At 40.0% G+C, this 12,906-nt stretch overlaps 1 long non-coding RNA gene across 1 annotated transcript; it reads right to left on the bottom strand.

Moving 5' to 3' along the window:
* Window positions 1–677: 677 nt before the first annotated feature.
* On the bottom strand, window positions 678–1,898 carry LOC108264020 (uncharacterized). Its single transcript, XR_001812324.3, has 3 exons — window positions 1,856–1,898; window positions 1,596–1,741; window positions 678–1,505 (listed from the first exon to the last, which is right to left on the bottom strand). It is a non-coding gene; the product is annotated as an uncharacterized LOC108264020 (long non-coding RNA).
* Window positions 1,899–12,906: the final 11,008 nt, after the last annotated feature.

The raw sequence follows: 12,906 nt of genomic DNA, 5'->3' as shown, positions 1-12,906 counted from the left end.
TCCCCTGCAGTGGAAAGCCCTAGATGCTCAGGCTACTTTGCTGGCTGTGTTGCAAGGCGTCGCTCCTTGGCGGCGGGGACGGGGTATATGGCGCGAGGGACGACGCGGCGCGCAGCTCGGCTTTGCACTGAGCCATTTCCTCTTCGAGCTGTTTGCTCATCTCCAGGGACGAACGGAGGAGCGCCCAAATCCTGGCCTCTTCGGCGGCGCTCATGGCGACCTGCTGCTTCCGCATTTTGGGCGCAGTATTCTGTCACGGAACGAGACTGGAGGCGGATGCAGGTCACCGTCTTTATTATTTGAACAAGAAACAAACAAACAGAAACAAACAAACAGAAACAAACAAACAGAAACAAACAAACAGAAACAAACAAACAGAAACAAACACAGGGAGCGCGGTCTCTACGGACTATACTCACTCTGGTCCCCTAGCTACGACCGCTAGCATGCTACACGTTAGCATATATCCGGATACTTCCCTCACTTGAACTGAACCAACTTTAATACTGCGCGATGTGCGCAGTCACACGGGGGGGTGGGGGGGGTGGGGGATAACTAACAAACCTAATTAACTCAAAACATGGGCACCTGTGGCAAATCAGAGACATAAACTTAACTCAGTGTCCAAGCGGGAAGTGAACGAAAACAAAAGAGTCACGTGACCAGTCAGCGGCCGTACCGCAGTGCCCTCTGCTGGCCGTGGCGTAACACTGCCACTTAGAACAGGCAAGAGGCATGGGTTTCCATACAAAAATACATTTTATTTTGAAGTTAAAAAGACTGGCCAATAATTATTTTAAAAGAAGCAACCAACACAGTCAGGCATTGGTCAAATAAAACAGTCACAAAAGGAAGTTAACAATAATCATAGGAGGACTGAGGCTTCCTGTATGAAGGGCAGGCTAGTACGACAGCACTAAAGGCTACAGGCTTGTATGACCCACAAAATTCACTGCAAATAAACACAGCAATAATGACGACCCTTAATTAAGTAAAACCAAAGATGCAGCAAAGAACCCCCCCCCCAAGCCTCAGGACGCACTCAGCTCCTACAAGGAGAAAACACACAATCAATTACAATAAGCTCAAAGCAAACAAACAAAGTGGATAAAACAAAACAAAGACAAAATTACTGTAACAAAAACACAGAGAACCACACACTCAAACTGATTGCAGGTAGCAAGTTTACCAAAGCTGACCAAAACCACTACTACCGCATAGCAGTATCAGCATAATTGATACAGACTGTTACAACACAGTTGAATTAAAGAAAACTGATGTTAGTGACAGTAACCAACACAAAACAAAATAACAAAAAGCACAACAAAATAAAGCAAATCAAAACACAAACAAGCACAAAGTAAAAGGCAAAACAAACTGAAGCAACAAAACCAATCAATCAAGCAGCCTCAAAGCAGCAACGTGGCTCCGCGAGTAAGGGGAGGAGCTATACCAAAACAACCGCACTCACTCAGCTTGCCTTAATGCATGCAAGATCAAGGACCCTAAGAACAACAAACAGGTGTTACAACCTCAATTTGGAAAGCATACAAAATCATTTAGCTCAAATAATTGAAACTAAGCGATTTACCTACCGTGATCCAATGACATAATACTCATGACGGCACATAGGAACATCATATAGCTTCTTTAATAGTTGTGACAGCAGCAGCTGGCTCTCCGATCGGGGCTAAATTAAACTGCCATGTTACACAGATGAGAGCCCTGATGGCACACTACACTGAAAGCAAGCAGCACACCACACATGCACAACGTCACACTAAACAAATAAATCGCATGATAAGTGGAAAATGCTAGCATCAAACAACTAAGCGACAAAGCTAACAACACGTACCACTGCAGTCCGTAGCAACGAAAGGAAGGGGCAGGTTTTCGACCATGACGTATTCCGTGAGGCCTAAACAACAGCTTATATACTATGGTAGGAAGAGAGCTCATTGGCCACGTAGTTAATAAGGGTGACGTTTAATCACGGCACACCTCACTACAATAGGATTACACCACACCCCTGGTCATAAAATAAATGTGCCCCACAAACTGTTGGTCAGGAAAAACACAAAGAGTCATAAATTAGATGCACACAACCTACAGAATAGCCTGCTCAAGTCATAAATTTACACAATCTACAGAAACTGTCTGCTGGTGAAACACGTGTGTGGATGGGCGGAGTGTATAAAGACAGAGACAGATGAATTGGTTTTTTAAATCATTACTGCTTTATCCAGCGATTGGAAGACATCTCGTCAAAACTGGTCTTCTAGTTTAAACAATACAGGCTATTCTTTTAGCCAACACTTTAACATTTTACATTACATTTATTCACTTAGCAGACGCTTTTATCCAAAGCGACTTACAAATGAGAAAGATACAAGCAAAATTTTACCTCCTAAGGGTTATATTTAGAAGTCATGTAATACGCGTGATTCTTTGAAACAGCTCTTTTAAACATTTTTATCTCCTAAGGGTTATGTTTAGAAGTCATGTAATACGAGCGATTCATTTAAACAGCACTTTTAAATGTTTTATCTCCTAAGGGTTATCTTTTTGGAAGACGTGTAATACAGATTCTTTTAAACAGCTCTTTTAATAATTTTTACCTCCTAAAGGGTTATGTGTGAAAGACGTGTAATATGCGAAACAGATTCTTTTTTAAAAACGTTTTACCTCCTAAGTTTTTATTCAAAGTCAAACCGGTCTCCCAAAAAATGTAATCAACATTTGTTTTCATTTATTTCACAAACAAATATTCTGCTCATATTTGTACACATTCAAACATCATGCTTTTTCTAACAATGTGGTTAGACAAATCGAAATCCCTCACACAGTAACACAAACGTATACCCAATATTAACCATTTGAAACACTGTTTCAGGCGTATTTCACCCAAACCATCCTTAAGCTTCAAATAAAACAATACCACAAAAAGCAATTTCAGAAACAAACATTCTCTTATACCACAAAAAAGGTATATATTGTATGTGATTAATATTGGGAGAAACGGGTTTTCACCACAGTCTCATTAACATAAACACATTTGTTGGGGGCTACTCCCCCACACCCCCAGACCCCAGATACACAGGTGCCAGAATGACCAATACAGTCCATAGGGCTACCCGCACCCTGGTCATAAATTAGGTTACCTACAGAAATGTCGGCCAGGGAAGCACAATGGGTCATAAATCAGCACACACTACTTTGATTGACAGTTTGACAGAAAGTGTATGATATAACTACTAATGGGTATTGTTACAAAGCAGCTTTACAGATATCTCTAAATTCAGGATGTAAATACTACATTTATAAATTTATCCCTAACGAGCAAGCCAGAGGCAACAGTGGCAATGAGAAACTCCCTGAGACGATATGAGGAAGAAAACTTGAGAGAAACAAGACTCAAAAGGGAACCCATCCTCTTCTGGGTGACACTGGATAGTGCAATTATAAATAATTCCCTTCTATAACTGTGTACTACATTGTCAAAAAGTGCAATTATCTAAACAGTAAATTCATAACCAGGAAACATGAGTACAGAACTGTTTATGGCAATTGCAGTCCTAAAACTATTGTAGCAATTGTAGTTCTAATCACTCGTAGCAAAACTGTTCATATCAGTTACAGTTGAAACCCACGTTCATGGTTTTTAAATGGTACCATCCTCGGTAATCTCATTGATATTTAGGCTGTCCATGGCCATCCTCAGCAACAGCAAGTGATTTCCAAGTGATGAGAACTCAAGCAGATGTACAGGAGACAGCATCCAAAAGATCCCAGTTCACTACAACACTCTATGCATGTGAACTCTAGAGGTCTGCTCCTTTACCTAAGAAAATAACTATTCACCAAAGGCTTGACTAAACAAATATGTTTTCAGCCTTACAGTTTATTTTTGCTCCGGCAACAAAAATAAGAAGTCACAGCTGGAAAGAGAATCACATATTGCCATGCAACATGCAAACTCACTGACAGCCCATAATAAGTGTAGTAATGTTTTCAATGTAACAATCTATTGGTAGAATTGGAATTTTATTTAACAAACCCACACAGGTGGAGCGACACAAATGGTGAAATGTACCAGTGCTGTTATGCTAAATATCAGTACACTTGAAATTAAAGTAATTTAATTACTTTAATTAAAGTAGTGGACCTTAACTAACTGTTGTATAAAAATTATCATATTGTTCATCCGTGTGTTCATGCTAATCTAATAACAGTGAACAGTGCACCAAGATGCATCAAAGGAAACTTCTTATCAACATTTGGGCCTATATTCACTAAGGCTCTCAGAGTAGGACATCATAATTGCTAAAATATTCTAATAGCAAGAGTTTTGGTTCTGCTTTTACACAGACAAGTAAAAGCAAATTATGCAGTGGTGAAGTGGTGCCCCAGTGAATAGACAAAATGGCTGCAGTCAGATGCATAGATCAGTGGCACTTCTGAATGACAGGGAACCTTGGCACAGCTACATATGCATCTAATGTTCTGTCTCATCCCTCCTTACTGCCAGAGGTTTTAACACATGTATACCATATACCAAAATGTCATGAGGAAATGGTTAATCTCTTGGAAGCTTAATTATGGGACTGGGAAGCTGTTCATAAATGGTTGTCACACCACTGAAACAGATTATGTTGACCTTGTAGAATATAGAGCAGGGGTCTTCAGTCTTATCCACAAAGGGCTGCAGGCTTTCATTCCATCTAGACAGGAGCCACAGCTGATTCCACTTGTTTAATAAGCCTAACTTAGTTTCAATCAACTATCATCCTATTTGGTTAAAGACCCATGATCTAGAAGTACATGGTGACACCCATGTATCTGCAGCACAGACATCCTGAAACTGCACAACTCTCAGAGGTGGACTTGAGGCTCATCATGGCAGGACTTGGCCCCCAGTCCATTCAGTCATGGTAATAATCTGTCACCCAGTAGGCTAATCTCTGCTTAGGTAGGAAAGCAGCCTGTGTCTTTCCACTAAGACAAATACATAACTGGTCCAATGAACAAATAGCTGTTGTGCTGTTCAAATACCACCATAAAGAATGTACTGGACACAGTAGGGAATGTTCTGCAGATTTATTTTTATAGAAGAAAGTCAATCACCTAGTTTACAAATTTGGTATAAGTAACTTTATTCTGACTGGTAGCCAGCACATGAATGCTGATCTTAAAACCAACTTAACACCAAATCATACAGTTCTCCCACCCTTATGCTGAGGTGAGATGCCAATGGTCTGCAGCATTGTGGAAGGAATGTGATCCAATGGGCAGATGGTGGGATTGCAGGACAAGAAAGCTTGCTAGATCTCTTCTGTTGACAGAGGAGAAAAATGTGTCAGAGATAGAGAAGGGGAATCCTGAACAGGTAATATAGGAGTTGCAGATTTTTTTCAATCCTAACATCAAAAAATGTCTCAAAGTTATCATCAGGATAATGAAGGAGGAGCCAGCATGTTAAGAAGTGAAGAAAAGATAATGTGGCATTTTAGAGGATCTTGTGCAGAAGCTTCCAGCTTTCCCTTATAGAACGGGGTCTTAGCAGAAGTCAAATCAGATGGGAACTTTGACAGGAGAGAGTGAAATAAGACAAAATCAGTATCAAGTTATAATTTCCTCCACATTATGTCTGCTGCCCTTAATTCTCTCCTTGCACAGCACATCTGACAGCCAAGGAGCAGGGTGAAAAACCATTGTGGGGTTAGAAGATAGATGGCAGAGGAGGTCCAGTAAAGGCTTTATCCTCTCAGGGGCAATTTGGCATAGCCAATCCACCTGCCTGCATGTTTTTGGACAGTTTGATGAAACAGGAGAACCTAGAGGAAACCTTCACAAACACAGGGAGAACATGCAAAACTCCACACAAACAGTAACCTGATCTCAGGATCAAACCCAAGAACCATTGGTTACTGTGCCACTATGTATCAACATCAAAACTATAAATTTGTGTCTGATCTAAAATACAATATTTTATCTAATAAATACAATATACATAATCTAATAAAATTGACCAAATTTGCAAAAGATGCTGGAAAATGAGAAAAGAAATTTACACAGTGTCATCTCATTAACTAAAAATTGGAGTTTACCTGCATATTATCATACAGAGTTGTGTAGAAGACTTTGGAAAGGTACTTTGGAAAGATTGTAGAATGCTGAATACACAATCCTAACATATTCAGTAGCATATAGATAACATATATAAGATATAGTAGCATTAATTCAATAAACTGATACACACCCTTTGTTCCCTACCCATGACTGATTTAGCTTATTTAGACTTATATCTACCATAAATTATAACAGCATGTCTGCTGTCTGGCTGTCTGTTGACAACTGAGAGTCCAATTTAGATATTGGGGTATATACACCACTTAGCCATAACATTAAAACCACCTCCCTAATATTGTGTAGGTCCCTCTTGTGCGACCAAAACAGATCTGACCCATTGAGGAATGGACTCTATAAGACCTCTGAAGGTGTGTTGTGGTATCTGAACCCAATACGTTAGTAGCAGATCCTTTAAGTTGTGTATGTTGCAAGGTGGGACCACCATGGATTGAACTTGTTTGTCCAGCACATCCCACAGATGCTCGATTAGACTGAGATCTGGGAAATTTGGAGGCAAAGTCAACACCTTGAACTCTTTGTCATGGTCCTCAAACCATTCCTGAACAATTTTTACAGAGTGGCAGGGTGCATCCTGCTGAAAGAGGCCACTGCCATTATGGAATACCATTGAAAATCAGACAAATTGTCTAGGAGGAGCTCATAAAAGTATGTTTTCAAAGTTTTTCAAAATGTACCATGGTATAATTGATACCACTGTTCTCAAAATGAGCCAAGGAATCTAGGATGCTCAGTCTCATGACAATAGGCAAAAGTACTCAAAAGCTATTAACATTTTTTAAATTGCATTATAATTTGCACTTTCTTGATACATTTTGAGTGCCTTCAAGGTAAGGGACTGATGACATTTATTGAATTTCTTATTGTTATGCAGAGTCATTTGTAAAATAAAGCATTTTAGGATTTCAAATTGGAAAACCCCCAAATAACCGGCATGGTTCATGATTTTAGGACAAACCGTTCAGACGTAGTAAGCAAAAATGTGTTTTTTCTCATATCTCATGAACACTAGTTGGCACTATTGTGAAACTGTGCAGGTACTCTCAAGTCATCATGGCTATAATATCTACTATGTGTGGTCTGAATATAGTAAAGTGTTACAGAGAGATATAGTCTCACATCCATTTTGGTGTGCTTGTCGTTGAATTTTTTTTGTGCCTTATTCAAAAATGGTTTTTGAAAATTGAAAAATTGGAATCTCTACAGTATGCATAATAAAGAGAAGTTGTGAAAGCAACTGTACAAATTCTGATGCCACAGTTTATTAAAGTTCCACAAGGAAATGATTTGAGAGATATTGTTAATGATTCCAAGGATAAATGGGGCTTCCCACAAGGAAAACCAAAGGAAACTAAAACAAACGGACGTGTCCATAGTAAACAGTCACAGTCCTCCATACGCAATCGAAGAGCGTATGGCTCTTGAAGAACTCTGGCTTGTACACACACGCGCCCTCCGGCTTTCAGTGTATGTCGCACGCTGCAGCACCGTCTGCAGAGGAGATTTTGACACCCTTTAACCAAGCAGATTGAGGGCAACACCTTAGTCACTGGATGGCTTATTTTGTAATTGATCTTATGGCTCTTTTTGAATGGCTTAGCTCTCTTCCAACTCTCACAGCTTTTCCTACACCTCCACTGTAATGCATAGTTCCTGCTAAGACCATGGTTAATGTCTCAACCCAAACAGAGACTTGTTTTATGCTGTCACACTTCATTGAAGGCCCTTTTGTACTGTCTTCTGATTATGACTACAGGCCTGTCAGCCCTGCTGGCAGTTCCAATGATTCTATTTTTGGTCCTGCTAGTCCCTCAGATTATTCTCCAACCAGTCCCATTTATTAACTTTTCTAACTCTTCTGTTCTCATCAGGGTACTCATCAGGGTAACCTGGCCCTCCCTGTGGGCCATACACTGGTCCACCCGGGAGTACTGGGGGATGCCACTGCTGTTCCATCCATTGATTTCCTTGTCCTTGACCACTTTGCATTGGTCCTAGAGCTTGGCCCCTTCATTTCGCTCTATCCACTCATTCTCCACAGGTATATCTGGCCATTGCTTTGGGACAGTTTCTTCTAAGATTGCTGGGGTCACTGCATCATTCTGCTGCCATGTTTCGTCTCATGTTTCCTTTTATTAGGCTGCCCCGCGGGAATCCACTTCCTCTTCCTCTACCTTGTGGTGCCTGTCCCAGGACCCTGTAGCCTTGAGAGACCTGGAGTCCTTCCAAGTATACATACTCAACCTGAGCCAGCTGTATGGCCGATATTTGTACAGGGGCATATGTTACAGTGGGTGCCTATGTAGGGGCCATCACCTGTGAGCTTGGCATGGCTTGTTGCTCAGTAGGTTTGCTAGCTGCTGCTGTCACCATCAGGGTAACTTGTTTAACACTTTCTTTTTTCTTTTCCTCCTGTTTGGCCCTCACTATCTACCCCAGTTGTGCTTTATACAATTGGGTCATGAGTGCTTCCGACACCTCCTTGATCTCCTTCTTCTTTTTCATGTACTGATCTGTGTGATGTGTGACATGTGCCATGAATGTTTTTCTATCCATTGACCTGAGGCCTACCACTTCTTTTAGTTTCCTTCTAGTACCTCTTCAGGTAGGGCCTTTTTCAGCATCATCCTGAAGAGACTTGCACTAGCTGGGGATTCATCCCACTTTCTCCCTGTTTCGTCTCTCCACTTTTCTTGGAATTCTTGCACGAATTTAATTACGTTCTCATCTTCTTTTAGCTTGATTGTTTCCAGTTTCCCTGGTTCCAACTTTGTGTAGTATGTTTTCTGTATCACTTTCCATATGGTATTCCCGATGAAGCCGAATGGTCTGGGGTCCTGCTTTGGGTCATTTGCTTTTATGCCCGCCATTTCCATTATTTCGTCAGTTTTACCTTTACACATGCTTTGGCTTAATATGGCCTTTATATCTCAGATAGCCAACTGTTGTCCTGCTGTCTTTTCCTCAAACTTGGTTATCCATGTTGCCCTCCGTCACACACATTCAGTAGTTTCTGTATCTGTCAAGTCCATGAATGTCCATGGTACATAATGTACATCTCTCCTTTTTACCATTAATGTGTATTGGATCTATTTCACTGAGTATTTGTACTTTCACCTCGACTCGTTATCTCCTGCCCTGTATCAGTCTGGGCTTTTAAGGTTATTTTGGTTCCATAGATGTCTCTTTTGTTGGTTGGACTCCGCACCATTGTCATAAATATTGAGCTCTATAAGCTCCATTACATTGTCTGTTTCCCTTCTGTCCTCCTCTTCGGTTTCCCTGTCATCGTCCTCTTCGTCACCTAAATCATTTTTGTTCAGCTCATCTTCCAGTTTCTGAAACCTAGTCATTGTTTGTTCCAGAATTTCCCTCTGTTCTCTCTGTGTTTCATCCAGTTGCTGCTTGATTTCCTCCATTTTTCTTATTCTGTCAGCTTGAGCCTCACTGGCACGTGGTACGGTTCTGGTGATGTTTCAAACTTTTCAACCAGTTTCAACCTTTTCTATCTTTTCATCTTATCAGTTTAAACGTTTCAACAATTCAACGTTTCAACATTTCAAGCCTCAAGCTTTTCAACCTTTTCAACCAGTTTCAACGTTTGAACGTTTCAACCAGTTCCTTCACATCTTGGAACTCTTTTCCTTTTTCTCATAGTATCCTTTCCAGTTGTCCCATTTTTTCCTTTAGTTTTTCTCCTTCATCATTTCTTAAAGCTGACATGGTCACATCCCCCTCCATATGAACGACTTGTCCTTTGGGGGTTTGCTTGTCTGGTTGTTCTGTTTGGGTGTTTTTATTGCTTGCTCCCAAGCATGCCACCTGACCTTGCGGGGTTGAATGCATTGCTACTCTATTGTTTAGGTCTGTGCTTATTTCAGGTGGCGGGTCTATTGTCGCTTCTCCGTGTGGGCTTGGTCTCCATCAATTCCCTTCCATACCATCTGGTAGCTCCTCATACTCGCTATCATATAGACACTGCACCGGGTCTCTTTCCTGTCATGACCATGTTGGGGAAAGGACGGGTTCACGGTATTCACAGTTTTTGCTACACTGTGGCATGTAGGTGTGCTGTTACTGTGGAAATTGTTCCCAATACTCTCTCTCTTCCTTATTGTTTCCATTTATGTTTATACCTGGTACTGCCAGTGAGTTTCAACAGCGTTGGTTACTTCCTTCCCCCTCTTTCAGCTGCTTGTACAAGCCATCAAATGTTCCCTGTACTTCTTTCTGGTTGGTTCCCATCTTTCAGCTGTCTGTTCTGTTAGCATCAGATACATGCTTGTTTTTAGGGGCTGCTGTGGAACATATTGTAGGTTGTAAGGCAGAGGATGGCTGGGTCTCCGTTGTAATCCACAGGGCGGTGCTGTCCCTTTTTCCTTATTTTCCACTCACTCTCCTTTTTCTTTTTTATTTCCTTGCCTCTCATTTTGTTGTTCTTTCTCTTTCCCTTCCTCAGTATTCTCCTGTTCTTCACTTCCTGGTTCTTTCTTTTCCATATTTGTCCTTCCTTCTGCCTCAAACCATTCTACTATTTCCTTTTTCTTTCCTAGCTTGGCCTTAGCCTTATCTCCTTTCTTTTTTTCATTCCAACAGGCTAACCTCTGCTTCATTTTTTGACACACCTGTTCTTCAAATGTCACCCTAGTGGCCATTGCAACTCTCCAGCTGTCCTGTCATACCATTTTTTTACAACTTTTTTTTAAGTATTTTTCATCTTTCTTATGTTTTCTTATTACTATGTCTACTGGAGGCTCCATATTTTATACTTCTATATTCTCTAGTGCAAAGTGGACTTTGGTTATCTTTGATTTGGCCCCGATGCCCCTTTACAGTGAATGTTATTAATTCTAAGACACGATTCACTGTGTTTAGTTATAATTGCAAATTTATGTAGCTCCCCTTACCTTGTCTGTCAGACTGTTTGTACTTGCAGGTTAGTCTGTCTTTTTCTCCTTTCTTACACATGTTAGGTACAGTAGGCCTCCTTTTCCCCTTACATCTTTCAGCACTTATTCCGTATCTATGGGCTCAACAACATTTGCTGGTTATTACTTTGTTTCTTATGACACACTCATCATTCATTCCATCACGCACATCCACTGGGTCTGTTTTTCACAAATAGGGTTGGCTCCTGCCTCTTTTCCCTATGTTAACAAATGAAGTCACAAACAAATGATCAAATGAAGTCACGAACAAGATAGATAAGAGAAGCCAAAGTCCAATTGTCCAAATAGCAGCATGAGATGCATACAGTGAGACGTCCCAAATTGATCTGCTTTGTGTACATTCACCCATTCCTTGTATAACTTTTAGAGTTACAGTTTACATCCCTTCTTCCATTTCCACCCATTCTTTTCATGCATCTTATTATATCTTGTTTTCCTTTTTTAGAAATCTCCTTAAACTCTATTATCCCTGTTTGGAAATAACATTAAGTTCCAGACTAACACGTTTGGGAGTACCCTTAAGATCCAGATTTGCTCATTAGAAATACTTTTAAGGTATATCCTTGGCTTTTCAAAATACCCTTACCTTCCAGCTGTCCCTGTTAGTCATAAAAAGAAAAAAAAATCCCTTCTTGTTACCCTGGCATTATTCTTGGAAACATTGGCCTGTGAGGACCTTCTGTTCATGCTGTGTTATTTTTGGACATTGTTTCTTTGCCATTTTCTCTCCCTATTATGGGTAAGTCATTAATTATATTTAGCTTCAGATTGAGTATTGCATGTCCTTACTTTAGTCACTCTTACAGTATTAGGCACTTTTTCACATAGACATATATTGCATATTATATTTTCCCTGTATTTTAATATCTGTGTGTATATTATATTTTCCTATGCATATGATCTTTTCCAGTACTCTAATATTTGTGTTTAAGCATTGTGTCTTCCTGTCTATATCTCTTTTATTAGCTGTCTGGTGTCTTCCTCCTTCCCCTCAGCCTCCTTTTAACCAAGCAGATTAGTCACCAGATGGCTCATCTTGTAGTGGATGTTATGGCTCTTTTTGAATGGTTAGCTCTCTTCCAACTCTCCCAGCTTTTCCTACAGCTCCACTGTATTACATAGTTCCTGCTAATACCACAGTTCATGTCTCTACCCAAACAGAGACTTGTTTTATGCTGTCACATTTCATTGAAGGCCCTTTTGTACTGTCTTCTGATGACGACTACAGGCCTGTCAGCCCTGCTGGCAGTTCCAATGATTCTATTTTTGGTCCTGCTAGTCCCTCAGATTATTCTCCAACCAGTCCCATTCATTAACTTTTCTAACTCTTCTGTTTTAATAAGGCATAGGTGTTATAACCTTACTCATTTTGTCTATATTCTTTATCTATATTTGTCGTATCATAGATTTATTACTACACATTCACACTAAGCCACCATGCTCCCTACTGATATATTTTCAAATAATTACTGTTACAAACTATTTAAGCAAACTTTTCAAACAAACTGTAAAGCACTTTATTGACAGTGTGTAGTAAAATCGCAAAATATAAAAATAGAATTTGTTAATATACTGCTTCTGATCACACAAAACAGGACTCCAGTATCTTATTATTATTATTACTAACAACAACAACAACAACAACAACAACAATAATAATAATAATAATAATAATAATAATAATAATAATAATAATAATAATAGCACAAAAAATAAATAAATACATAAATACGCTCTGCTTTTAATCCAAATATACTCAAAGCAAGTATTGGTCAGCAATAATGCTCCTGCTCTCTCTCTCTCAAAAAAA

The sequence above is a fragment of the Ictalurus punctatus genome, chromosome 4 (assembly GCF_001660625.3).
Source record: "Ictalurus punctatus breed USDA103 chromosome 4, Coco_2.0, whole genome shotgun sequence".
Lineage (NCBI taxonomy): Eukaryota > Metazoa > Chordata > Actinopteri > Siluriformes > Ictaluridae > Ictalurus > Ictalurus punctatus.
Note: the sequence above shows the minus strand (reverse complement) of the source record. Positions and strands in the feature narration are given on the sequence as shown.